The 24,520-nt window shown below is 45.4% G+C and overlaps 1 protein-coding gene across 8 annotated transcripts in view; it reads left to right on the plus strand.

The window, feature by feature from the left end:
- Positions 1–24,520, plus strand: part of ARHGAP26 (Rho GTPase activating protein 26) — a 914,282-nt gene that overhangs the window by 85,925 nt on the left and 803,837 nt on the right. The gene's annotated exons all lie outside the window — the stretch shown is intronic.

Below are 24,520 nucleotides of genomic sequence, written 5' to 3' on the forward strand. Positions count from 1 at the left end.
AATGTGCTGGGCAGACTCTGAACAGGCTGGGGTTTTATTTTTGAGTAACCAAGCCTAGTGGACCAGGGACAGCTCTCCAGCAGTGGCTGGCCTGGGGCTGTGCCCACGGAGGGAGGCAGGGCTGCCTGAGTCCTGGGGCAGGGGACAGCCCTCCTGCCTGCTGGGCAAACTGCAGGGAAGGCAGGGCCAGGATTTCTGACTTCCTTTGGATGATGTTTGGCTTGTCACAATCTTCAGACGTAAGGCCCCTTTATGGCCAGTGCCAATGAGGGAGGTGGCAGGCGGCCGTGGGAAGGAAACTGCTCTGGGAAGGAGAGCACAGTCCATGCTGTCTAAATGTTGCCGGTTGTGAACTGCTCAGGAACCTCAGTGTGGGGAACCCACAGAAAGGTCTTTGTGCCCTTGGCTGCCTTTTGCCAAGGCACTTTCCATGACTAGATTTACCTTGCATTGATATTCTCTTCTCTTTGGTAATAGGTACATATGTGTGTGAGGTGTATATTTGGACCTGGGATTATGTGTGCTGTTAAAAATATACATCAGGATGTTAGTGACGTGTGTGGTGCGTTAAGCAATGTATTTTGAGAGCCATGGACTGGAGGGAAACACCCAACTAGCTACCTTGTGACACTAGCAAAGCTCGAAATACTTCTGTTACGTGAGAGTATGGTCTACTGTTTTATATGTTTGTTACAGATTTTTTTCTACCTGTTTTCTCCTAGATATTATGTGAAAACAATATATGTATTTAAACAAAATTGTAAATTTCAATCTTAAGAATTTCATGGTTTTTTTAAACCCATGTTTATTTGGAAAAATTAAAAGTATCAGCAAAAATAAGAAGATAAAAGTCTTCTGCAGTGCTATCATACAGGATCATTGCTGCCGCTCTTTTGGTATTTGCATGCTCTTCCAGACATGTTTCTAATGAGTATATATTAATGTAAAATAAAATATAATCAATGGCTAACATATGAATGTTATTCTTTGCCAGCACTTTGCATGTATGGACTCACTTGATCCTTAACAATTTAGTGATTGGTTTTATTATTAAACCCATTGTACAGATGAGAAAGCTGAGACCAGAATTATTACCTTGCTTAAGATCACATAGATGGCTGGGCGTGGTGGCTTATGCCTGTAATCCTAGCACTTTGGGAGGCCAAGGAGGGTGGATCATGAGGTCAGGAGTGCGATAGCAACCTGACCAACATGGCGAAACCCTGTCTCTATTAAAAATACAAAACAGAACAAAAATAGTAGCTGGGCATGGTGGCACATGCCTGTAATACCAACTACTTGGGAGGCTGAGACAGGAGAATTGCTTGAACCTGGGAAGCAGAGGTTGTGGTGAGCCGAGATCGCACCATTGCACTCCAGCCTGGGTAACAAGAGAGAGACTCCATCTGCAAAAAAAAAAAAAAAAATCACATAGATAAGTAGCCAAGCCAGGATTTGAACACAGGCAATCTGGTTCCAGAGCCTGTGCTCTTAGGTATTCACTATACTAACTTGCAAAAGAATTCGGAGAATACCGTCCATACCAATTTTTAACCTGCTGTTTTTCCCTCAGTATATTATGAACTCCCTTCCATGCCAACAACCTTACATCTAGAACATCATTTGAAATGGCTCTGTTGCGATGCAAACATCCCCAAAATGGAATGCTACAATGCCGTTTCCCTTTGTGACCGTTTTGGGTAATAATAATAATTAAACTTAAAAATAGCAAATATTGAGGTTCTGTGCCTGGTGCTGTCCTAAGAGCTGTTTATAACTTATCTAACATAATCCTTGTAGTAACTCGGGCTTCTTACAGTGGAAGAAGTTAGGGAAGAACAGGAAGAAATTCACCAGGACACCTTCCTTACATAAAACTTCAAGGTTAGATTTTTGACCTTATCTTCAAATAAAATTATATACGTAATAATGTTTTGCGTATTTGTTAATTTTTTAAAAAAATTCTTACTTTGAAATAGTTTGACTCACAGGAAGCTGCAAAAATAGTACAGAGAATTCCTGTGTTTCCATCACCCACCTTCCCCCAATGATAACTTAAATAACTATACTATGCATCAAAACCAGGAAATTGACATTAGTGTTTCCTGTTAGCTTAGGTTGTATATTTGTTGTTATTTTTTTCTTTTTTTGAGATGGAATTTCGCTCTTGTTGCCCAGGCTGGAATGCAATAGCACTATCTCGGCTCACTACAACCTCCGCCTCCTGGGCTCAAACAATTCTGCCTCAGCCGTCCAGGTAGCTGGGATTACAGGTGCCCACCACCATGCCCGGCTAATTTTTTGTATTTTTAGTAGAGATGGGGTTTCACCCATGTGGCCAGGCTGGTATCAAACTCTTGACCTCAGGTAATCACCCGCCTTAGCCTCCCAAAGTGCTGGGATTACAGGTGTAAGCCACTGTCTCAAAAAAAATAATAGTAATAAAGTTACATACCTAGGAAAGTGAAAGCAATAGACAGCCTCATAGGCAGGGCAGGAGGAGGAGGACCTAGGCATTGTGGCTGCAACATTCCCAGTATTTTCACCAAGGGGCAGAGGAAGAGAAAACGAGCCAACAGATTTGTACATGGATATTTGTGGACATTTGTGTTGTTTCTAAGTCTCGGCTATGACAAATAAAGCTGCACAGGGGCTGGGGCAAGAGGGATATTCGCAGTCGTTAATCAATGGGTACAGTATAAAGTTTCAATTATGCAAAATTGAGTAAGTTTTAGAGGTCTGCAGTATCATACTATACCTGTAGATTACAGTACTATATCATACACTTGAAAATCTACGAAGATGGCCAGATATGGTGGCTCATGCTGCCTGGCCTCCCAAAGTGCTGGATTACAGGCATGAGCCACCATACCTGGCCGTCTTCATAGATTTTCAAGTGTATGATATAGTACTGTAATCTACAGGTATAGTATGATACTGCAGACCTCTAAAACTTACTCAATTTTGCATAATTGAAACTTTATACTGTACCCATTGATTAACGACTGCGAATATCCCTCCTGCCCAGCCCCTGGTAACCATCATTCTCCTCTCTGCTTCTATGAGTTTGACAGTTTTAGATATCTCCTATAAATGGAATCATGCAGTATTTGTCCTTCTCTGATGGGCTTATTTCACTGGGCACAGTTTCCTTTAAGTTCATCCATGTTGTCACATATTGCAGGATTTTCTTCTCCTTCTAAGGTTGAATAATATTCCGTTTTATATATATATATATATATATATATCATATTTTAAAAATCATTCATCCTTGGATGACCTTTAGTTTGTTTCCAGATCTTATCTACTGTGAATAAGTGTTGTAATGAACACGGTAGTGCAGCTAGTTTTTTGAGATGCTGATTTCAATTATTTTAAATAAATAATTAGAAGTGGGATTGCTGGATCATACAGTAGTTCTATTTTTATTTTTATTATTTGAGATGGAGTCTTGCTCTGTCACCCACTCTGGAGCATAGTGGCATAATCTCAGCTCACTGCAACCTCCACCTCCTGGGTTCAAGCGATTCTTCTGCCTCAGCCTCTTGAATAGCTGGGATTACAGGTGTGTGCCACCACACCCAGCTAATTTTTGTATTTTTAGTAGAGATGGAGTTTCTCCATGTTAGTCAGGTTGGTCTGGAACTCCCGGCCTCAGGTGATTCGTTGGCCTCAGGTGATTCGTTCGCCTCAGCCTCCCAAAGTGCTGGGATTACAGGTGTGAGCCACTGCTCCTGGCCACACCCAGCTAACTAACATTTTTTTTTTTTTTTTTTTTTTGTAGAGACAGGGTCACCCTGTGTTGCCCAGGCTGGTCTCTAACTCCTGGGCTCAGGTGATCCTCCTGCCTCAGCCTCCCAAAGTTCTGGAATTACAGGCATGAGCCACCATTCTTGACCTAAGAGCAATTTTTAATATGAGTTTAAGATACAATCCATTTCCCAGTTACTATTGCGCTCTTCCTCTTCCACCTCCTTTTTTTTTCTTTTTAAATTTAAGCCGTCTGTTGCTAAGTGCTAGCAGATACATTACTGCTAGTTCAGTAGGATTTGTAGGAAAGACTAGAGAACATTATTTTGCAGTGGGAGAAAGGATGGGGGAGTTGCATGGACTGGTGAAAAACATTTGCAGACCAAGGAGCTTGAAAACCTTTTTGCAAGATTGCAGCAATCCAGGGAGCCAGGGCCTCTTGGATGTGCCTGGTAGCCCCGAGTGGGACTGTTAGTCATGAAGGTACCGGGAGACCAGTTAAGCTAGGGAAGCTAGGAAGCCTGGTAGGTAGGACTGTTATATTAGTTCTGGGACTAAAAGCTCCATGAATTTCCAAGCATTGTCAACCTTTCCAGTGGACTCTTTGTGCCCAGAACTCCTCTGTGACTAAAAGTGCAGACTCAGGTGTCCTGAGGTGCTCTCTCTGTCTGCCTGGCAGAGCAAGCCCATGCTCACCCATGGGGGGAGAGGATGCTAAGTAAGAGAGAGTGATTGATGTGCCATTTAATGTGGCTATACCCAGAATCCTCCTTGGATCTAGCTTCAGAGTATCCCTGGGTCTCTGAGGACAGCTGGCAGGTGGAAACATAGAGGGATTTCTTACCCAACCTTCACAACTGTAGAGACTCATGTATGTGGCCCCATGAATGTGTTGGAGGCCAAGGCAGTAGAGGTAAGATCTCAAAGTGTTGGTTTTTATGGCACCCTCTTAAGAAAAGTGTTTTGTTTGTTCTACACGGTATTTGCAAAAGTAGTGATGGTAATAACTAAAACTAATGTAGTGTTTACTATGCCAGCCACTGTTCTGTTCTCACTTATAATTTATTTGTTTTAGAGGCAAACTCTTGCTCCATCATCCAGGCTGGAGTGCAGTGGTGCAAATACAGCTCCTTGCAGTCTCAATCTCCTGGCCTCAAGTGATCCTTCTGCCTCAGCCTCCTGAGTAGTTGGGAGTATAGGCACATGCTACTACACCTGGTGGATTTTTTTTTTGAGGAGGGATGGAAATGGGGTCTTGCGCCGGGCACGGTGGCTCACGTCTGTAATCCCAGCACTTTGGGAGGCCAAGGCAGGTGGATCACAAGGTCAAGAGATCGACACCATCCTGGTCAACATGGTGAAACACTGTCTCTACTAAAAATACAAAAAATTAGCTGGGCATGGTGGCGCGTGCCTGTAATCCCGGCTACTCAGGAGGCTGAGGCAGGAGAATTGCCTGAACCCAGGAGGCGGAGGTTGCGGTGAGCTGAGATCACGCCATTGCACTGCAGCCTGGGTAACAAGAGCGAAACTCTGTCTCAAAAAAAAAAAAGGAAATGGGGTCTTGCTATGTTGCCCAGGCTGGTCTTGTATATATGCTTATGTTTATCTTTTATTCCTTGTAGTAACCCCGTGAAGTAGATACTAATTATTATCTATTTTTAGATTAGAAAAATGGCACACGAAGAGGTTAAATAGGTTGCTAAAAATCACATTCAGGTAAATGGCAGAACTGAGATTTACAAACCTAGCTGGTCTGGTTTGGAGTCCCTGCTCCTAATTGTTGTACCATATTGCCTCTCAACATTTAAAAATTAGGAGATTTAAACCAGAAACAGTGGCTCATACCTGTAATCCCAGCACTTTGGAGGCCAAGGCGAGTGGATCACCTGAGATCGGGAGTTTGAGACTAGCCTGACCAATATGGAGAAACCCCGTCTTTCCTAAAAATACAAAATGAGCCGGGCATGTTGGCACAAGCCTGTAATCCCAGCTACTTGGGAGGCTGAGAGGGGGGAATTGCCTGAACCCAGGAGAAGGGGGTTATGTTGAGCCGAGATCACATCATTGCACTCCAGCCTGGGCAACAAGAGCAAAACTCCGTCTCAAAAATAAATAAATAAATAAATGAATGTTAGGAGATTTCTCATCAAACTGTGGAGAGCTGGCTTCTCTTGAAAAATCAGAAAGAGAGAGGACACTGGGCCGTATTCCCTGTGGTCACAATTTGCTGGCGCCCCATCAGGCCAGCCCCTTAGCAAGGTGATATTCTCTGGCTCACCCCCAGCCCCACCAGTCCCCAACTTCCCTGACTCTGAGTTCCTGTTCACTTGACCCAGTTCCTATACCCGTTTGTACCAACAGACATTTTGGTCTTCAACCCCTGGGTTTAAGGTTGTGTGATAATATTTACACATATGAATATTTGTACAGTGAATATTTATACAAGTGCCAGGCACTTTTCTTCTGAGAGAAGAAGTGTTTTTCTCTCCATTTTATGTGTGAGTAACTGAGGCATGGCGAGGGCCGGTACTTACATGAATAATGGAGACGGGGTTTGAACTGTGTGATGCTTTGAGCTATATTATTTCCCTTTCCTTTGTGGTCTGGGGTTTCCTATACCCTGTTAAAGATTCTAGGCCGGGCCTGTAATCCCAGCATTTTGGGAGGCTGAGGTGGGCGGATCAGGAAGTCAAGAGATTGAGACCATCCTGGCCAACATGATGAAACCCCATCTCTACTAAAATTGCAAAATTTAGCTGGGCATGGTGGCCCATGCTTGTAGTCCTAGCTGCTTGGGAGGCTGAGGCAGGAGAATTGCTTGAACCCAGGAGATAGAGGTTGCAGTGAGCTGAGATTGAGACTCCGTCTCAAAAAAAAAATTCTAGGCCGGCGCAATGGGTCACGCCTGATATCACAGCACTTTGGGAGGCCGTGGCGGGCAGATCACCTGAGATCAGGAGTTTGAGAACAGCCTGGCCAACATAGTGAAACCCCGTCTCTACTAAAAATACAAAAATTAGTTGGGTATTGCGTCTGTTACTTGGGAGCCTGAGGCAGGTGAATCACTTGAACCAGGGAGCAGAGGTTGCAGTGGGCCCAGATGGCACCACTACGCTCCAGCCTGGAGGATAGCGCGAAACTCCATCTCAAAAAAAGAAAAAAAAAAGATTCTAGGGATAAAGTTGATCATTCGAGCAGATGAAATTTTGGAACTGAAGGAACCATGTGTGAAGAAGCCAAACGAACAGCCCACGATTGTTTTTGTCTATGCACCGAGTAGATTCTAGCCTTAGATAGCATAGTCAGCTCTCTGGAACTATTTATTGAATGAGAACAGACCAGGAAGAGTCATCTGCTAAGAGGCTCATAAAGAGGAGAGAAATCTGACAAAACTTCAAAGAGCAAGTCAGTACCTAGCAGAAATTAAAAAAAATTTATTTACTGAACTTTTTTTCTTTATTGCTGGAGGAAATGCCCTGTTTTTTTTCCTAGCTAGTATTATGAAAGATTTTATGTTTTTGTAAGAAAATGATACAATTCTGGCCCATTTCTCAAGCAAGTTTATTTTAAAATTCCCAGCATCCTCTTTAAGTGTTTTGGGAGTTGGAGCAAGTGATAACAAAAGCAGCTGAGAAATGAGGCTTTGTCCTGGTTATGGTCTAACCAGGTGGGTTGGGGTCCCTGAACTTTAAGAAGCTTTTGTGCTTCCAGCTGTACCAGGGGGATTAGTGGCTCAGTGCTACCTCATGGGAGCACATTTTATTGTTACTTCTCATAGGGCTGAAACCATAATGTTATGGTTTTTACACAGCACCATCTGCTTCAGGCTCTCAACATGCTTAGAGTGCTTCCCCTCACCCCCCTTCATGTTCCTCCCTCCAAATAAGTTCAGTATCTGGAAGAGTGAATTCACTTTGGGCATAGCAACAGATGTGCATGGTCATATGTAAAATGCAATCGGTTAGTTACCGATCAATCATATGGTCATCAAATGTTTAATGCAGGTGGGGCAGTGTGCTAGACTGCTGTGATGGAAACAAAGATGACTAAAATGTGGTTTTTGTTTTACGGGACCTAGTTGGGGTGTATTACACAAAGACATACAAAAATGTAATAGCTGTAGGAAATAAAGTTAATGAAAATAAGTAGAAGAGAGAATATGCAGCTCATCATGAATTTCCAAATGACGGCTGCAGATGTTAAGTGCTATAGGAAGTCAGTGTTCTCTTTGACAAAGTTCCTTCTTGAGAAGCGAAGTGCAGAATGAATGTGCACAATGCAATTAGAGGGACACTTTGACGGGAACAAAGCTGCTTGTGTAAGTGCAAGGGGGAATGCTGGTCTCTCTTCAGCATGGTCCGGAAATTCATTCTGTAACAAAGAACTGTAATTCCAAGTCAATGACACCTTCTAAATCCTCTCAGACTATGCCCAAAATTATAGAGAAGGAATGGCGAGTCAATTCCGTTCAGTCAGAACTGGATAGCTGTGTACTTTGCTCAAATGCCTGGGATCTAATGGAGATGGGACAGCAGCCAGGAGATAAAGCAAGTCAATACAGGCCTGGGAGAACTCTGATGCTGGAGCAGATAATGAGGAAGGGGCCAGGATTTGAAAGCGTGACCTCTAAGTCTTCCTGTGTAATGAACAGAGTATAATGGAGGGCTGAGATCTGAGACCCTAGTGCACCTGTGTCTGTGGCTACCCAGCCAGCAGCCTGGCTTTATCCTTAGATAACTTGGATGAGCTCTGTGGGAACTTGACAACCTTCAGGCTACCATTACTGCTTACTGAAAAGAGTAGAAGGCAAGAGATTTCCTCTAGAGGAAATAGATGTGGGGCTTTGTGGTTAAGAACTTGAACTTTCATGTCAGGACCTCGCTTCCCCACTTACCAGCTGCGTGGCCTTGAGTAAGTCACTTACCCTCGCTGAGTCTCAGATTTATCACCTGAAAAATGGGAGTAAAAATGATAGTACCTACCCTGTTGTGTTATTGTGAGGGTTAAGTAAGACAAGGATTAAAAAGGCACTTAGCCGACCGAGTGCAGTGGCTCATGCCTGTAATCTCAGCACTTTGGGAGGCCGAGGCAGGCAGATTACAAGGTCAGGAGTTCGAGACCAGCCTGACCAACACGGTGAAACCCCATCTCTACCAAAAATACAAAAATTAGCTGGACATGGTGGTGTAGGCCTGTAATTCCAGCTACTAAGGAGGCTGAGGCAGGAGAATTGCTTGAATCTGGGAGGCGGAGGTTGCAGTGAGCCAAGATCGTGCCACTGCACTCCAGCCTGGGCGACAAAGCAAGACTCCGTCTCAAAAAAAAGAAAAGGCACCTAGCAGTGCATGTGGCACATGTGAGAGCACAATAAATTAAATGTTACTGTTATTTAAAAAGATGAGGCAGGAGGAGTTAGAGACCAACCTAGACCCTCGTCTCAAAAATAAAAATTAGCTGGGTGTGGCAGTGCATACCTGTAAGTCTTAGCTAGTCGGGAGACTGAGGTGAGAGGATCCCTTGAGCCCAGGAGTTTGAGGTTATACTGAGCTAAGATTGCACTGCTACACTCCAGCCTGGGCAGCAGAGCAAGACCCTGTTTCAAAAAAAAAAAAAAGTCATGAGGATACATATTTTTAAGTTGCTGTTTTCTTGTGTAAGTTCAGGACCTGGCTTAGAGACAAAGCAGGAATTATTCCACTCTTTCCCTAGGTTCTTCGTCCGCAATCTTTGAGAAGACAGGTAACTTACGGTAGAGTTAGGGAAACTCATGGTAGAGGGTGGGATGAGGTTTTGCAGCAGGGGCCTCACTTCTGCAGGTTCAAAATCCAAATTTACTTAAAGCCAAAAGGACAGCTCTCTGAAGGCATAGATGTAAGATTGCTGCCGAGGGACCAGAATGTTTTTATTTCTCGCCCCTTAGAAAATCTTAGAGCAGTGCTTCTTCAGCTCTGATGTGCAGATGAGTCAGAGCTTAAGAATCACTGCTCTAATATATGAACCTGAGATTCTGCACTTCTTTTTTTCTTTGAGATGGAGTCTTCTGTGTCACCCAGGCTGGAGTGCAATGGTACAGTCTCTGCTCACTGCACCCTCTGCCTTCCAGGTTCAAGTGATTCTCCTGTCTCAGCCTCCCGATGGGCTGGAATTATAGGCACATACCACCATGCCTTGCTAATTTTGTATTTTTAGTAGAGGCGGGGTTTCACCATGTTGGCCAGGCTGGTCTCAAACTCCTGACCTCAGGTGATCCAACAAACTTGGCTTCCCAAAGTGCTGGGCTTACAGGTGTGAGCCACCATGCCCAGCCAAGATTCTGCACTTCTAACAAGCTCCCAGGTGATGCCAATGCTACTGGCCCTTAGACTACATTTTGAGTAGCAAAGTCCTAAAAGACCCTGGGTCATTTAGTCCAGTGGTATGACTGAAGCCTCTCTACAACTTTCCTGAAAATGTTCATTCAGTTTTTTCTTGAAAACCTCTAGTGATGACAAGCTCTCTACATGCCAAGCAGCCTTTTCTGTTTCCAGATGGCAGGGATGATGGGAATGTCTTTTTACTGAGCTGATGCTCACCTCCTTATGATACCCATCCATTGGTTCTAGTTTATTACTTTGGCAAGGGGTGGGCATGACACAGGTTGATGCTCCTTTATGGGAGTTGTCTGTGGATGGACTTTGGCAGTGGTGGTGGAGGGCCGGCAATCCCCTAAAAATGTTTGTAGAATTTGGTTTCCATGTACAATTTCCTGAGGAGAGTTCCCATAACTTTCAACAGTTTTTCAAGAGAGTCTGTTTGCTGTAGAAGATTAAAAAGCATTGGACTCCTCATGGAATGTTGTGTCCCTCACAGATCTTCTGTTTGGAAGGCTAGACCTTCCCAGGATTTTGGATCTCTTATTTATATGAATCTCTTTTTTTTGTTGTTTTCATTTAATTAATTAATTGATTAATTAATTTATTTTTTGAAATGCAATCTCGTGCTTTAGCCCAGGCTGGAGTGTAGTGGCACGATCTTGGCTTACTGCAACCTCCACCTTCTGGGTTCAAGCGATTCTCCTGCCTCAGCCTCCCAAGTAGCTAGGATTGCAGACACTCACCACCACACCCAGCTAATTTTTTGTACTTTTAGTAGAGATGGGGGTTTCACTGCGTTGGCCAGGCTGGTCTCAGACTCCTGACCTCGTGATCTGCTCGTCTCGGCTTCCCAAAGTGCTGGGATTACAGGTGTGAGCCACCACGCCTGGCCCTGAGTCTCCTTTATTTATTTATATTTATATAAGTCTCCATGGAACGCGGTTTCAGGCATCCTTGTAATCTTGATAGTTTTTCCTAGTATGTCTGTATCCGTCTAACTTGGTACCGTGAATCATGTACAAGCTAAAAAGTCATCTGACCAGCAGGAAGGGTAAACTGTCTTTCGTTTAACCCAAGGTGTCTTTCAGTTCTTCCTAAAAGTGTAATACCTGCTTTGGAAACCTTAGTATACTTGATAGGCTATCAGTTTGGAATGTTTATGTTGCAGATTAAAAAAAAAATTGAAATGGAATTCGTTGGTGTATTTATAGGACTGGGGGCAGTGGGTAGCAGTGTCTTCAGGTGAGGCTTAATCCATAGGCTCACACTCCTTTATCAAGGATCCGGCTTTCCTTTTCTTTCATTTTGAGACAGGGTCTCACTCCATCACCCAGGCTGGAGTGCAGGGTGCAGTCTTGGCTCACTGCAGTCTCAACCTCTTGGGCTCAAGTGATCTGCCCACCTTGGCCTCCCAGAGTGCTAGGATTATAGGCATGAGCCACTGCGCCTGTTTGCCAGCTTTTTGTTCTCTCTCTCTCCAGAGTCACCAGAGTCCTTAGTCTTTTTCACATGTACTCCACTGAGGCCTGTCTCCCACCATCCTGGATGGTTTGTGTGGTTTCTGGACTATGTATGCAGGACCTGATATTTATTTCTATGAAGTATGTTGCTAGACCATAGTTCTGATTATACCGTCTTCCCCTCTCAGCCTCCCTGCCTGGCTTAGGGTGGTCGTCATATCTGATCAGCATGCCAGCAGATTAATGATCTTGAACCAGACAGGGTCAAAGACAGAGCCAACCACATGCCCCCACCAGGCATTCCTAGTGGGTTGGAGTCAATTATCCTTTGAACGTCGATGAGCATTTCTTAAAGCGTATTCTTTTTTTTTTCTTTTTCAATATCCTCTCCTGAGCTCACTTTTGGCAGGCTATTGACTGATTGATTGAGACATGGTCTTGCTGTATTGACCAGGCTGGCCTTGAACTCATGTGCTCAAATGATCCTCCTGCTTCAGCCTCCTGAGGGACTGGGACTACAGGCACTGGCCACCACACCTGGTTCAAAGCATATTTTGAAGAAGACCAGCCTGAAGGGTGCTCCTCAAGAACAGAGCCCTGTGAGCGACATTGGACACTCAGAAGGATGGGGACAGAGAAGAGGGCGGGTAATGAGAATTTACTTAATGAGTACGACATCCATTATTTGGGTGATGAATACACTAAAGCTCAGACTTCACCACTACACAATATATCCATGTAACAACATTGCACTCGTACCCTTAAATTTATACAAAACCACCCCAAACCACTCAGAGCCCTAGAATCAAATATGTTTAGATAGTGCTATCAACCATAACCCCTTCTGGAAGACTCATGATGCTTATGAGCATATCACAAACTCTGAGAATAAATTTTTAGGTGTAATTTCCAAACATAAATGACCATGAAGCTCTCCCATTCCCTGCTGGGATAACCTGTATATAAATGTTGTAGAGAGCACAGTCTAAGCAGTGCTCATGTAGCTGTTCCACCTGTTACCAGTCCATTTAGTTGCATTATCATCTGGCCCGAATGCCTCCATCATTAACCACAAGGGTGAAATGACAGATGACATAAAACAATTCGCTGAAAACCAGTTTATCTTGGCAGCCTATCACTGTTCAGAAGGGAGACTGTCATCAGTTGCACCCAATTCATCGGTTGCTGCTCTCATCCTAGGTCCACCAGGTTGGCAGATTTAGGCACCCTGCGTGGGTACTTTTCAGGTGTTCTATTAAGAGCAAAACCGAGATATGCCTGGAGGCTCTCAGGAAAGCCAAACGCCAGGGAGTAGCCTATCATCAACCACAGTAGTCATAGTGACTGCATTTTTTTTTTTTTTTTACCCTGAGATGGCGTCTCACTCTGTCGCCAGGCTGGAGTGCAGTGGTGGATCTTGGCTCACTGCAACCTCCACCTCCCGGGTTCAGGTGATTCTCCTGCCTCAGACTCCGGAATAGCTGGGACTACAGGCATGTGCCCTCACATCCAGCTAATTTTAATTTTTGTATTTTCAGTAGAGGCGGGGTTTCATCATGTTGGCTGGGATGGTCTGGATTGCTTGACCTCGTGATCTGTGCACCTCAGCCTCCCAAAGTGCTGGGATTATAGGCATGAGCCACCACACCTGGCCAGTAACTGAACTTTAATAGGCCACAGTTATTGAACTTTTACTTTGTGCCAGGCCCATAATACGTACTTCCTCACTAAATCCTCACAAGAAGCAGAAGAGCTGGGCAATACGATCATCCTTACTTTATAAATGAGGAGTCTGATGCATACAGAGCTTAGAGAATTTACTCAAAAGGACACAGCTAACGGCAAATGGAGCCAAGTAGCAAACTCAAGTTTGACTGATTCCGTAGTCCACGTGTTCATCAGATTTACTTTTTTTTTTTCCACAATCGCACAACCATCAGGTATTTGTTAAATGTCGGCTTTGGGTCTGGCTCAGTATTTGGTGAAATTGAAGACATGTAAAAATATTAATAGACACCAGGTAACTGACACTTTATTTGGGGGAACTTTTGTAGTTCAACGGAGAGAATACTTACCAAGCAAATAGAAGTGAGTGCATGAAAACAGAGTGCCAAATGCCACATAAGCGGCATAGGATATGCTTCTGTAGCCTGCTGAGACCTCGATGGCCAGATCTCTACAGATTGCTTCTAGAAACCCACTTGCCCATGGCTGCCTCACTCCCAGTCTTCCGCTTTGTGCATCCTCACAAATTCCCCTGTTGGTCTTTGTCTTCCCCTTGTGTGACCTCTGCTTATCCCCAGGGGAAACCACTAACCTCTTGGCTCCTTAGTCCTCGGTCTGTGGTGAACTCCCCGCTGACATCCACAGCACTTGGAGGTGACCTAGTTTGAGTGAAACGCTGGCTTTTCAGTTACATCTCCAATAGGCTGAGCTGGCAGCTTGTCAGCAGGCTTATGTCACCTAATGACTGTGTCAATTCCCTCCTTGCCTGGCTTCCTGCTAGTAAATATCCTCAGGATGGTCTTGGAATCCAGAAGGTGTAGGAGGCCTGCTGGGCAGCCAAAGAGAAAACAGGAAAAAGAAAGGGGGAAAGAGGCAGAGAGGGCCTGCCCCTCCCCGCCAAAGCAAAAGGAATGCACCCCAGGGAAGAACATTCTCTAAAACAGAGAAACTTGTGATGAGGTATCTCCCTATAGAACAGTTTTGCTCTAAAGGATGTTTGTTTTTTTAATTTTTTTTTTTTTTTGGCTTAGTCTGATCTCTCATTTCCCCCCTCATGCCCTTCCTTCCTGTTTGGCGCTTTTCGAGTGGTATTACTTCTCATCCACAACAGTGACCTGCTGGGAGTCACAGCAGGGACATTTCCTCTCCTGTGGTTCTAGTTGTATTTTTAATCATTGACCACCCGCCCCCCACCTCTTTCCCCTCTGCTTCTCTCCATAAACATTTTCTTAAGGCTGGGTAGCAGAGCCTCAGGTGTGCCTGTTGTGTCCCTCACAGCTTAACTGTGTTTGGGGCTTGATTTTTTTAATCCCCTCTCCAGGAGCTGCGGCATCCAGCAGCACCAGGACCTCCCTTTTGCCCAGTGAGCTACAGCTTTGAGTTCGGATGCTGCATATTCAGCGGTTTGGCTCTTGCACTTGAGGGGAATAGTAATTCTGTGAGTTCATTCCCAGGGGAGTTGCTTTCAGGATCCTAGGCCCCCACTGCCGCCCCGTTGGAGTTGGGTTAAAGGTTTCAAGCAGCGGTGGAGATGCTTGCCTGTCTGGCCTTGCCTGGGGCCACACAAGGTCATCCTGGGAGGCCTGGTCAGCTCCATGGTCCTCTCCAAAGACTTCTATAGAAGTCAAAGTGGCCGGGCATGGTGGATCACACCTGTAATCCCAACACATTGGGAGGTTGAAGTGGGCAGATCACAAGGTCAGGAGATCAAGACCCTCTCGGCTAACATGATGAAACCTCATTTCTACCAAAAAAAAAAAAAACCAAACAAACAAAAATTATCTGGGCATGATGGTGTCTGCTGGTAATCCCAGCTACTCAGGAGTCTGAGGTAGGACAATTGCTTGAATCTAGGAGTCAGAGGTTGCCATGAGCCGAGATGGCACCACTGCACTCCAGCCTAGCAACAGAGTGAGACTCTCTCTCCAAAAAAAGGAAAAAGTTCAAGTTGGCACAAACCACCAGAACAGATGAATTGGTTAAGAAAGAGGTCTCTGTCATTTTCTCTAAACAGGCATTAATAAAACTACGGATTCATAATCTGAAGTTTAGCCTCAAATTTGTCCATCAGATACTGCTACTTCTACTGAATGTATACCTCCCAGGGTTGACAAGCAATTCTTCCCTCCCTTTAGCCCTTCCTTCATTTAGTTCATTTGTTCATTTATTCACCCATCCATCCATCCATCCATCTGTATGTTCAATCAATAAGCATTTGTTGAGCAGTTCATTGCCAAGTACCGGGTAAACACAACAGACAAGGCTCCGCCATTCTAAGGTTTATGGTCCATGGGAAGAGACTGCTGAGATGTAAAAACAGGAACATGTGACCATCCACTGGGAACCAGGATGCTGTGATAGAGAAGTAGGAGGGGAGGCCCAGAGAGGGTCATCAGGCAAGACCCATCTGATGTGGGGCCATATGAGCTCAGGTACAAAGGATGCGAAGGAGCTGGTAGACAGGGAGCTGGTAGGTCTACTGAGCATCTGAGCATTCCCTGCAGAGGATCAGCATGTGTTTGTGTGCATATATATATATATATATATATATATATATATAGAGAGAGAGAGAGAGAGAGAGAGAGAGAGAGAGTGTGTGAGTGTATATGTGTGTATGTGTCTGTGTGTGTGATGTACAAAACTTTAGCAGTCTTCTCAACTCCAATGGGACCCTTGGGGGATGAGTGTCACCATATCAACTACTCAACTTTTGAATGCCAGGGCCCAGGGCAGACAAGAAAAAGGTCCACAACATCTGCCCCATTCCATGTACCCACTTGGCCCCACCAAACTGTATATTCTTGATTGAGTCTATGATGAGCCGTCAGCAGATGTTCATGTGCTGCCTCTTCAGTCAGGTCTGTAATCTCCTGGCAAGCCCATCTGTCACTCTCCCAGTTCCTGCTGCTGATCCATTCAAGGGAGTGGTTTCCTGAATCCTATCACAATTTTAGAGTACTTGGAGCCTAAAATTACAACAAATGTTTGTATGATGTATAATATGTTCCTTATAATATGTTCACTTACCTATATTAAAAGGTATTCACTTTGGGAGGCCGAGGCGGGTGAATCACCTGAGGTCAAGAGTTCAAGACCAGCCTGGCCAATACAGTGAAACCCCGTCTCTACTAAAAATACAAAAATTAGCTGGGCCTGGTGGCGGGTGCCTGTAAACCCAGCTACTCAGGACGCTGAGGCAGAAGAATCACCTGAACCCAGGAGGCGGAGGTTGCAGTGAGTCAAGATTGCACCATTGCACTCCAGGAGCCTGGGCAACAAGAGCAAAACTCTGTCTCAAAACAAACAAACAAATGTATTGACCACCATTCGTAGCAAATGGAACTGTGCCTCCAAGAGGATAAATAACCTCGGAGCTCCAGGCTGGTGGAGGAGAGGAATTGGGAATCACTCCTGCATTTTCTGACTATTAAGTGACTTTCTCACCAAGGTGAGTTGCAGTTACTGTCATGGGTACCAGTTGGGTACAGTTTCTGTTTGGAGTCTTCTTGGAAAGGGATAGAACAGTCGAGAAGCTGCCCCACTATCAAACCCACAGAGTCCAAATAATTTGTACCCACAAATCTCCTGCCTTTCATGAACCCCATTCTGCTTGTGCCACCCTGGAGAGACTTTAAAGCTGATCCCTGAGCTGAAATGGCCAGATGGAGTGAGCAGTATGTATGAGGTTGTTATATAATAAAGGGTGTGTTGTTCCCTACTTGGCAGTGGGGCCAAGTCACTGTTCTAGCAGGTGGTGGGTAACTGGACCCAAGCCCCCTCATCTTCCCTCAGGAACTCCCTGGTCAAGCCTTTGATATCAGAACAAGAGGAGAAAACAGTGACATAGGACACTTCCTGTCCCAAAGGGGATGTGACACAGGACACCTGAAACAACAGGCAGAAGAAAAGTTTCACTGGAGCTGCTTCGGAGAGCTGCCCTCAGCCTGCCCGCCACTAGCCATATTTGGGAAGAGTGGGACTGGACCAGCTGTTTCCATGTTTAACTGAGTGGATTAGCTTGTGTCCTCTATGGGTTATGCATGGGCTCAGCACTGACATCTCAGAGAGTGTTGACCCAGTGATGGAGAGGGACAAGCAAGCAGGTGATAAGTAAAACGAGGCTCAAGTTTTAATAGAGAAAGTAGAACCCAGATGAAGGGCGCCTAGACTATCCTGGAGAAGTCAGGGAAGGCTTCCTGGAGGAAGAAGAGTCTAGGCTGGGACTTGAAGGATGAATAGAATTTGACCTACAGTTAGTTAGTTGTACAGGCTCCAAAGGTCTTAAAAGAAAAAGGAAAGCTCAGGCTTAAGAAATGTAACAAATATAAGAAATTGAAACTTTAATGCTAGGTTTGTTTCCTTCTGCCCCCACCCCCACAACTCCTACATCCCCCTATGCCCCAAGTCTGTAGCTCCTCCCTCTTACTAGAGGCTTGGCTCACATTTTGGTGGCATGTGGAAGGGGCTGATATGTGTATGTTGTCTCAGGGCTAAATGTATGCAAATGAGACTTCACTTTAGAATTCTGGAAGCAAGAGTCCTAGATTAAAATCACCCAACATGTTTTTGATTTTTTTTTTTTTTTTGAGATAGAATCTTGCTCTTGTCACCCCAGGCTGGAGTGCAGTGGCATGATCTTGGCTCGCTGTAGCCCCCCCAACCCGGGTTTAAGCTATTCTCCTGCCTCAGCCTCCCAACTAGCTGGGATTACAGGCACCTGCCAGCACACTGGACTAAGTTTTGTATTTTTAGTGGAGATGGAGTTTCACTGGTCTCGAACTCCTGACCTCATGGCCAGCCTGGTCTCGAACTCCTGACCTCATGATCTGCCTGCCTCAGCCTCCCATAGTGCTGGGATTATAGGCGTGAGCCACTGTGCATGGCTTGATTTTTATTTTTCCACTCTGGTGCATATCCAACCAGTAATTCACTTCAGGGCTGTGAAAATTACCTGTTTGAGAGTGTCACAAATTCCAAGTGAGTTGCTTTATGCATTGGAAATTAAAAAGAGATGGGAGTTTGGATATTTTGGTCATAATCTCAACTCTGCCAGAGACTTTTTTGTTTGTGTGTGTGTGGAGAAAAGGCCTTGCTCTGTTGCCCAGGCTGGAGTGCAGTGGTGCGATCATAGCTCACTGCAACCTCAAACTCCTGGGTCGAAGTGACTTCTGCCTCAGCCTCCTAAGTAGCTAGGACTACAGGTGCACAACCTTACGTTTGTCAATAATTTTTTTTTTTTTTTTTGAGACAGAGTCTTGCTCTGTCACCCAGGCTGGAGTGCAATGGTGTGATCTCAGTTTACTGCAATATTTGCTTGCCGGGTTCAAGCAATTCTCCTGTGTCAGCCTCCTGAGAAGTTGGGATTACAGGTGCCTGCCACCACGACTGGCTAATTTTTGTATTTTTGTTAGAGACAGTGTTTTCCCATGTTGGCCAGGCTGGTCTCGAACTCCTGACCTCAGACGATCTGCCCACCTCAGCCTTCCAAAGTGCTAGGATTACGGACGTGAGCCACCATGCTTGGCCACTTGACTAGTTTTTTTTACCTTTATTTTTTTGTGTGGAGATGGGGGTCTCCAGTTGTTGGCCAGGCTGGTTTTGAACTCCTGAGCTCAAGCAATTCTCCTGTCTCAGACTCCCAAAGTGCTGAGAGTACAGATGTTAGAGAGTACAGATGTTAGAGAGTACAGGTGTTAGAGAGTACAGATGTTAGAGAGTACAGGTGTTAGAGAGTACAGATGTTAGAGAGTACAGGTGTTAGAGAGTACAGATGTTAGTACAGGTGTTAGTACAGATGTTAGAGAGTACAGGTGTTAGAGAGTACAGGTGTTAGAGAGTACAGGTGTTAGAGAGTACAGGTGTTAGAGAGTACAGATGTTAGTACAGTACAGGTGTTAGAGAGTACAGATGTTAGAGAGTACAGGTGTTAGAGAGTACAGTACAGGTGTTAGAGAGTACAGGTGTTAGAGAGTACAGGTGTTAGAGAGTACAGGTGTTAGAGAGTACAGATGTTAGTACAGATGTTAGAGAGTACAGGTGTTAACCATTACGCCTGGTCAAGACTGTTCTTATGATCTTGGATGAATCATATCACTTCAACCAAAAAAGAGAACAAAACCTATGACATTTATTTATCCATCTATTACCTGTTTTTTTGTTCTTGTTTTTGTTTTGTTTTTTTTTTTTAGATGGAGCTTCACTCTTGTTGCCCAGGCAAGACTGCGATGACATGATCTTGGTTCACTGTAACCTCCACCTCCCAGGTTCAAGTTATTCTTCTGTTTCAGCCTCCAAATAGCTGCGATTATAGGCATGAGCCACCACGCCCAGCTGATTTTGTATTTTTCAATAGAGATGGGGTTTCACCATATTGGTCAAACTGGTCTTGAACTCCTGACCTCAGGTGATCCACTCACCTCGGCCTCCCAAAGTGCTGGGATTACAGGCATGTGCCACTGTGCCCAGCCCCATCTATTACTTTTATTTCCCCCTAATTTTTTACTTTGAAATATTAAAAACTATAGAAAAATTTAGGAATAAAAGAATGCTATATGTGGGTGTGCGTGTACAAGTGTGTGTATTTATTTTTGCTGAGCCATTTGAAAGTAAGTTGTGGGTATCGTGACATTTCCCTCTTGCAGTACTTCCGCGTGCATCTCTGCATTCTCCTATCTAACAGCAGTGGAATTCTCAAACTCAGAAATAGATGTGATACTCTTCTTTAATGTACAGTCTGTATTAGAATTTGCCTTATTGTCTCCATCACATTCCTTTCCTCTTGTTCATTTTTATTTCTGACCCAGGCCAATCAAGGATACATAGTACTTTACATTGTCACGTCTCTTTGGTGTGCTTTAATCAAGAGTGATTCCCAGCCTTTTTTTCTCCCGTGAGTTGACATTGTTGAGGTGTCCAGGACAGTCATTTTGCAGATTATCCGACTCGTTTGTTCCACAGTTAGCAGCAGTTGAATACCTCCCATGTGCTGGGCACTGTGCTGGTGACAGGAGAACATACACATCAAGGCAGGTGGAGTTGTTTTTCTTTTGGTGCTCACAGTCTAGTGGGAGAGACAGGACAGATAAGTGGCAGGAAAGTGAAAAACCCTGGGAGAGACAGAAGAGCATTCCCACCTGGGCATGCATCTGCTCTAAAAAGTAAAGAAATAGGGCCCCAAGGCAAGGTCAAGTGGAAGATTATGGGGTGCTTTGAAGAAAGTTCTGTCTCTGCGGTGATGATATTTACGTTGGAGGCTGGGGTGACAGTGGTGGCGGTGGCATTCCAGGCAGGGGAAACAGCATATGCACAGGCCTGGAGGCTGGAAGTGTTTGGCCTGGTTGAGGAACTGAGCAATGGCCAGTTTGACTGCAGCGTGGTGAGCAGGAGGTGGCAGGGGAGAGGAGGTTGATGCCGTGGGCAGAGTTAGACCATGGTGTGGCTTTTCTTTTCTTTTTCTTTCTTTCTTTTTTTTTTTTTGGAGGCAGAGTCTTGCTCTGTCTCTCAGGCTGGAGTGCAGTGGCACAATCTCGGCACATTGCAACCTCCACCTCCTGGGTTCAAACAGTTCTCCTGCCTCAGGCCCCCAAGTAGCTGAGATTGCAGGTGTGCACCACCACGCCTGGCTATTTTTTTCCCCCTGCTCCCTACCATTTTTTTGTATTTTTAGTAGAGACAGGGTTTCACCATATTGGCCAGGCTGGTCTTGAACTCCTGACCTTGTGATCCGCCCGTCTCAGTCTCCCAAAGTACTAGGATTACAGGCATGAGCTACCTCACCCAGCCCGTGGTGTGGCTTTTCCATCTAATTTTAGGTGCAGTGAGAAGCCCTTGGAGAGTTGATAAAGCATGCCCGTGAACTTAGGCATGCTTTGAAAAGATTATCAGCTGCTGTTTGAAGCATCCCTGAAGTAATTTGCCAGGCTGGAATGAAATTTCTTCCACAAATTCAAGAGGATGGATAAATTCAAGGTGGTGGTTGTGAGAATTTAGAGTTATCAAAAAAGATGGTTTAAAAATCCTGACTTATGTTGCTATTTGGAATTACACCTGGGTAATTTCTGAGGCATGGACTTGACTTTCCAGAGAGGTGGGTTCTCTCCTTGTTCTCTCCTCTTGTCTGGTTTGTCCTCTTCATCAGTGGTTTTGTCCCCTCGAAATCACACAGTGGTCCATTTTCCTCCCCGGCACTTTTTAATTTGGACTTCAGCTGGCATCTCTGGGGAACCCTGCCACCCCTGGCTGGGGAGTGCATGTCTCCCACCTGCTCTCCCTGGGCCCCCCTTCCACAGAGCCCACCCACCTTTGCTTCAGGTCCTTTAGGTCGACCGCACTGGAACTAAACCAAAGCTTAAGAGGAAATGGATTAGCAGGTGCAGCGAGGCCCCTGCCTGTTCCTGGGCAGGCCCCATGCAGCTGGAGGCACATACCATGCCTGTGCTTGTTGACCTCCCACCTAGGCTCACCCGGCCAGAGTCTAGGGAGGGTGGCCGCCAAGTGTGTAAGGGCCACAGGATGCTGGCAGCCTGCTTGAAGCTTCAGAGTCGGAGACTGAAAGACTCCCAGTTTGCAGAAGAACATCTCCAGGGTTTATTGCGCTGAAGATAGAGTTACCTTCACCTGTCTGCTGCAGCTTTATGCTGGTTATGTGTATTTAATTCACAAATCTGTGTTAATTTCCCCTGCTTTTTGTCCTCCACAAAGTGTGTCCTTGTCACTGTTCTTCTCGCAGACTCATTCATCCTGATGGTACTGAGTGCTTCCTGTGTTGAGAGCTGGGTGAGGTCACTGAAGAAAGTGACCAAGGCTGGGCGCGGTGGCTCACACCTATAATCCCAGCACTTTCGGAGGCCAAGGCGGGTGAATCATGAGGTCAAGAGATTGAGACCATCCTGGTCAACAAGGTAAAACCCAGTCTCTACTAAAAATACAAAAAAATTAGCTGGGCATGGTGGCACGTGCCTGTAGTCCCAGCTACTCAGGAGGCTGAGGCAGGAGAATTGCTTGAACCCAGGAGGCGGAGGTTGCGGTGAGCCGAGATCATGCCATTGCACTCCAGCCTGGGTAACAAGAGCGAAACTCCGTCTCAAAAAAAAAAAAAGAAAGTGCCCAACCGAGAGGCTGCAGTGGGTGGAACAGTCATGATAAGTGCTGCAGGTGCGGAGATGCTTATCAGATGCCGCGTTGCCTGTGATCTAGCCCCTGTAGCCCACACTCAGCTGCAGGAGCCCTCCCTCAGGTCCTGGAGCACACCATGCTCCCTTCTTCTTTGGGGTTTTGGCATCTGCTGTTCCCTCTGCTAGAATGCTTTTCCTGTGCCACCTCCTTCACCTAGCCGACTGCTACCCTTCTCTGCCTGCCCTGGCAATGCCTGATGACCTTGTTATCTGCATGCACAGGACCATATCTCTTTCTTTAGACCACATAGTTTCCTTTTGAATAATGTGTGTACAAATGTGTATGATGATTTAATTATTGTTGGTTTCCCCTCCTTGGGTGTAAATTTTGTAAGGGACAGGAACATTTCTGTGGTTGCTCATCACATTATTTCAGTGTTCCCTAGGCCTACCCTTCGGTGGTTGGGTTCTCCAGAGAACTCCTAGTTACTGATGGAATCTCAGGAAGTGTGTGCATGGTGGGTGGCTTCTGTAAAGTTGGGAAGTCAAGGCTTGCTCTCCACTGGGCAGAATCTAGTAAGATGAAATGAGAGAGAGATGGAATGTGAAGCAGTCGGGCATGTTTGGAGATACTGGGTGTTTTCTGTCATCCTAAACAGCAGGGACCCAGGATGCCCACCCACTTGCCTTCAGAGAAGACTACAAGGAATCTTCCCGTTCATTTTCCTCACTGTCTCCCCATATCCCCATTCTCCATATGGAGTTTTTTCTGGAGAGAAGCAGGGGTATGTTTCATTTTTCTGTTCCATGCCAAACCTCAACTAGGGAGACCTCAGTCAGCCTCAGCGTGAGCCCTGTTCTTCTTGGGTTGAATTAACTTCCAAATGGTGTGAGACAAATGCACTTCTGTGTCCCCACTTCCCTGGGATGTCCTGCTGTACAACCTTCTGAATGAAAACTTAGGATCCGTGTGGCAGCAGGTGAGTAAATCAGGAGCTGGGTGGGGACGTGGTGGTTGGAATGTAGAGGAAGAGACTATTCTTGTGTGGTCTCAAACTGTGACCCAGGCATTAATATTCAACTAGCTTGGCTCCTCTACCTTCTGATGAGATCAGATAACAGCAGCATGTGGTCAGAGACTCAAATGCCTGCAAAGCCTAGGAAAGTGGGGCACCCCATTAGTTGAAAACTGCACTCTCTAGTTAACCCTAGTCCTCACCACTCCCGTTTGTCCCCAAGACAAAAATGACCACTGGTTGTAAAGAACAGACTTCTTGGCTGGTCATACATCTTAGTTTCCATTTTGGTTGTTGGCTCTTTGAGGGTAGGGATTCTGGTGAACTAGAAAGCTTGTGTCCCCCTAAGAGGACAGCTACTTCTCAACTCCAGGTGACTGGTGCCACATGAAAATATGGGCCCAATATCACCAGATAATCTGTTTCTTAGAAGCCAAATATCTGGATTTGTTTTTACTTTTACAGTTTTTACATTTCATGTAGAGACAGAGTCTTGCTACGTTGCCCAGGCTGGTCTTGAACTCCTGGGCTCAAGTGATCGTCCCCCCTTGGCCTCCCAAAGCGCTGGTATTACAGGTGGGAGCCACTGGACCCAGCCAGATATCTGGATTTGTATGAAAAATCTTCTGTTTTTTTTTTTTGGGGGGGGGACAGAATCTCTCTTTGTCACCCAGGCTGGAGAGCAATGATGCGATCTCAGCTCACTGCAACCTCTGCCTCCCAGGTTCAAGAGATTCTCCTGCCTCAGCCTCCCAAGTGGCTGGGATTACAGGCGCATGCCACCATGCCCTGCTAATTTTTGTATTTTTAGTAGAAATGGCGTTTCACCATATTGGTCAGGCTGGTCTTGAACTTCTGACCTTGTGATCTACCCACCTTGGCCTCCCAAAGTGCTGGGATTACAGGTGTGAGCCACTGCACCCGGGAAAATCTTCTCATTTTGAAATGTTGGCAACAAATATATATTTTAAGTCTGGGTGCAGTGGCTCACGACTGTAATCCCAGCACTTTGGGAGGCCAAGGCGGGCTGATCACCTGAGGTCAAGAGTTTGAGACCAGCATGGCCAACATGGCAAAACCTTTCTTTACTAAAAATACAA

Source organism: Callithrix jacchus, chromosome 2, assembly GCF_049354715.1.
Source record: "Callithrix jacchus isolate 240 chromosome 2, calJac240_pri, whole genome shotgun sequence".
Taxonomy (NCBI): domain Eukaryota; kingdom Metazoa; phylum Chordata; class Mammalia; order Primates; family Cebidae; genus Callithrix; species Callithrix jacchus.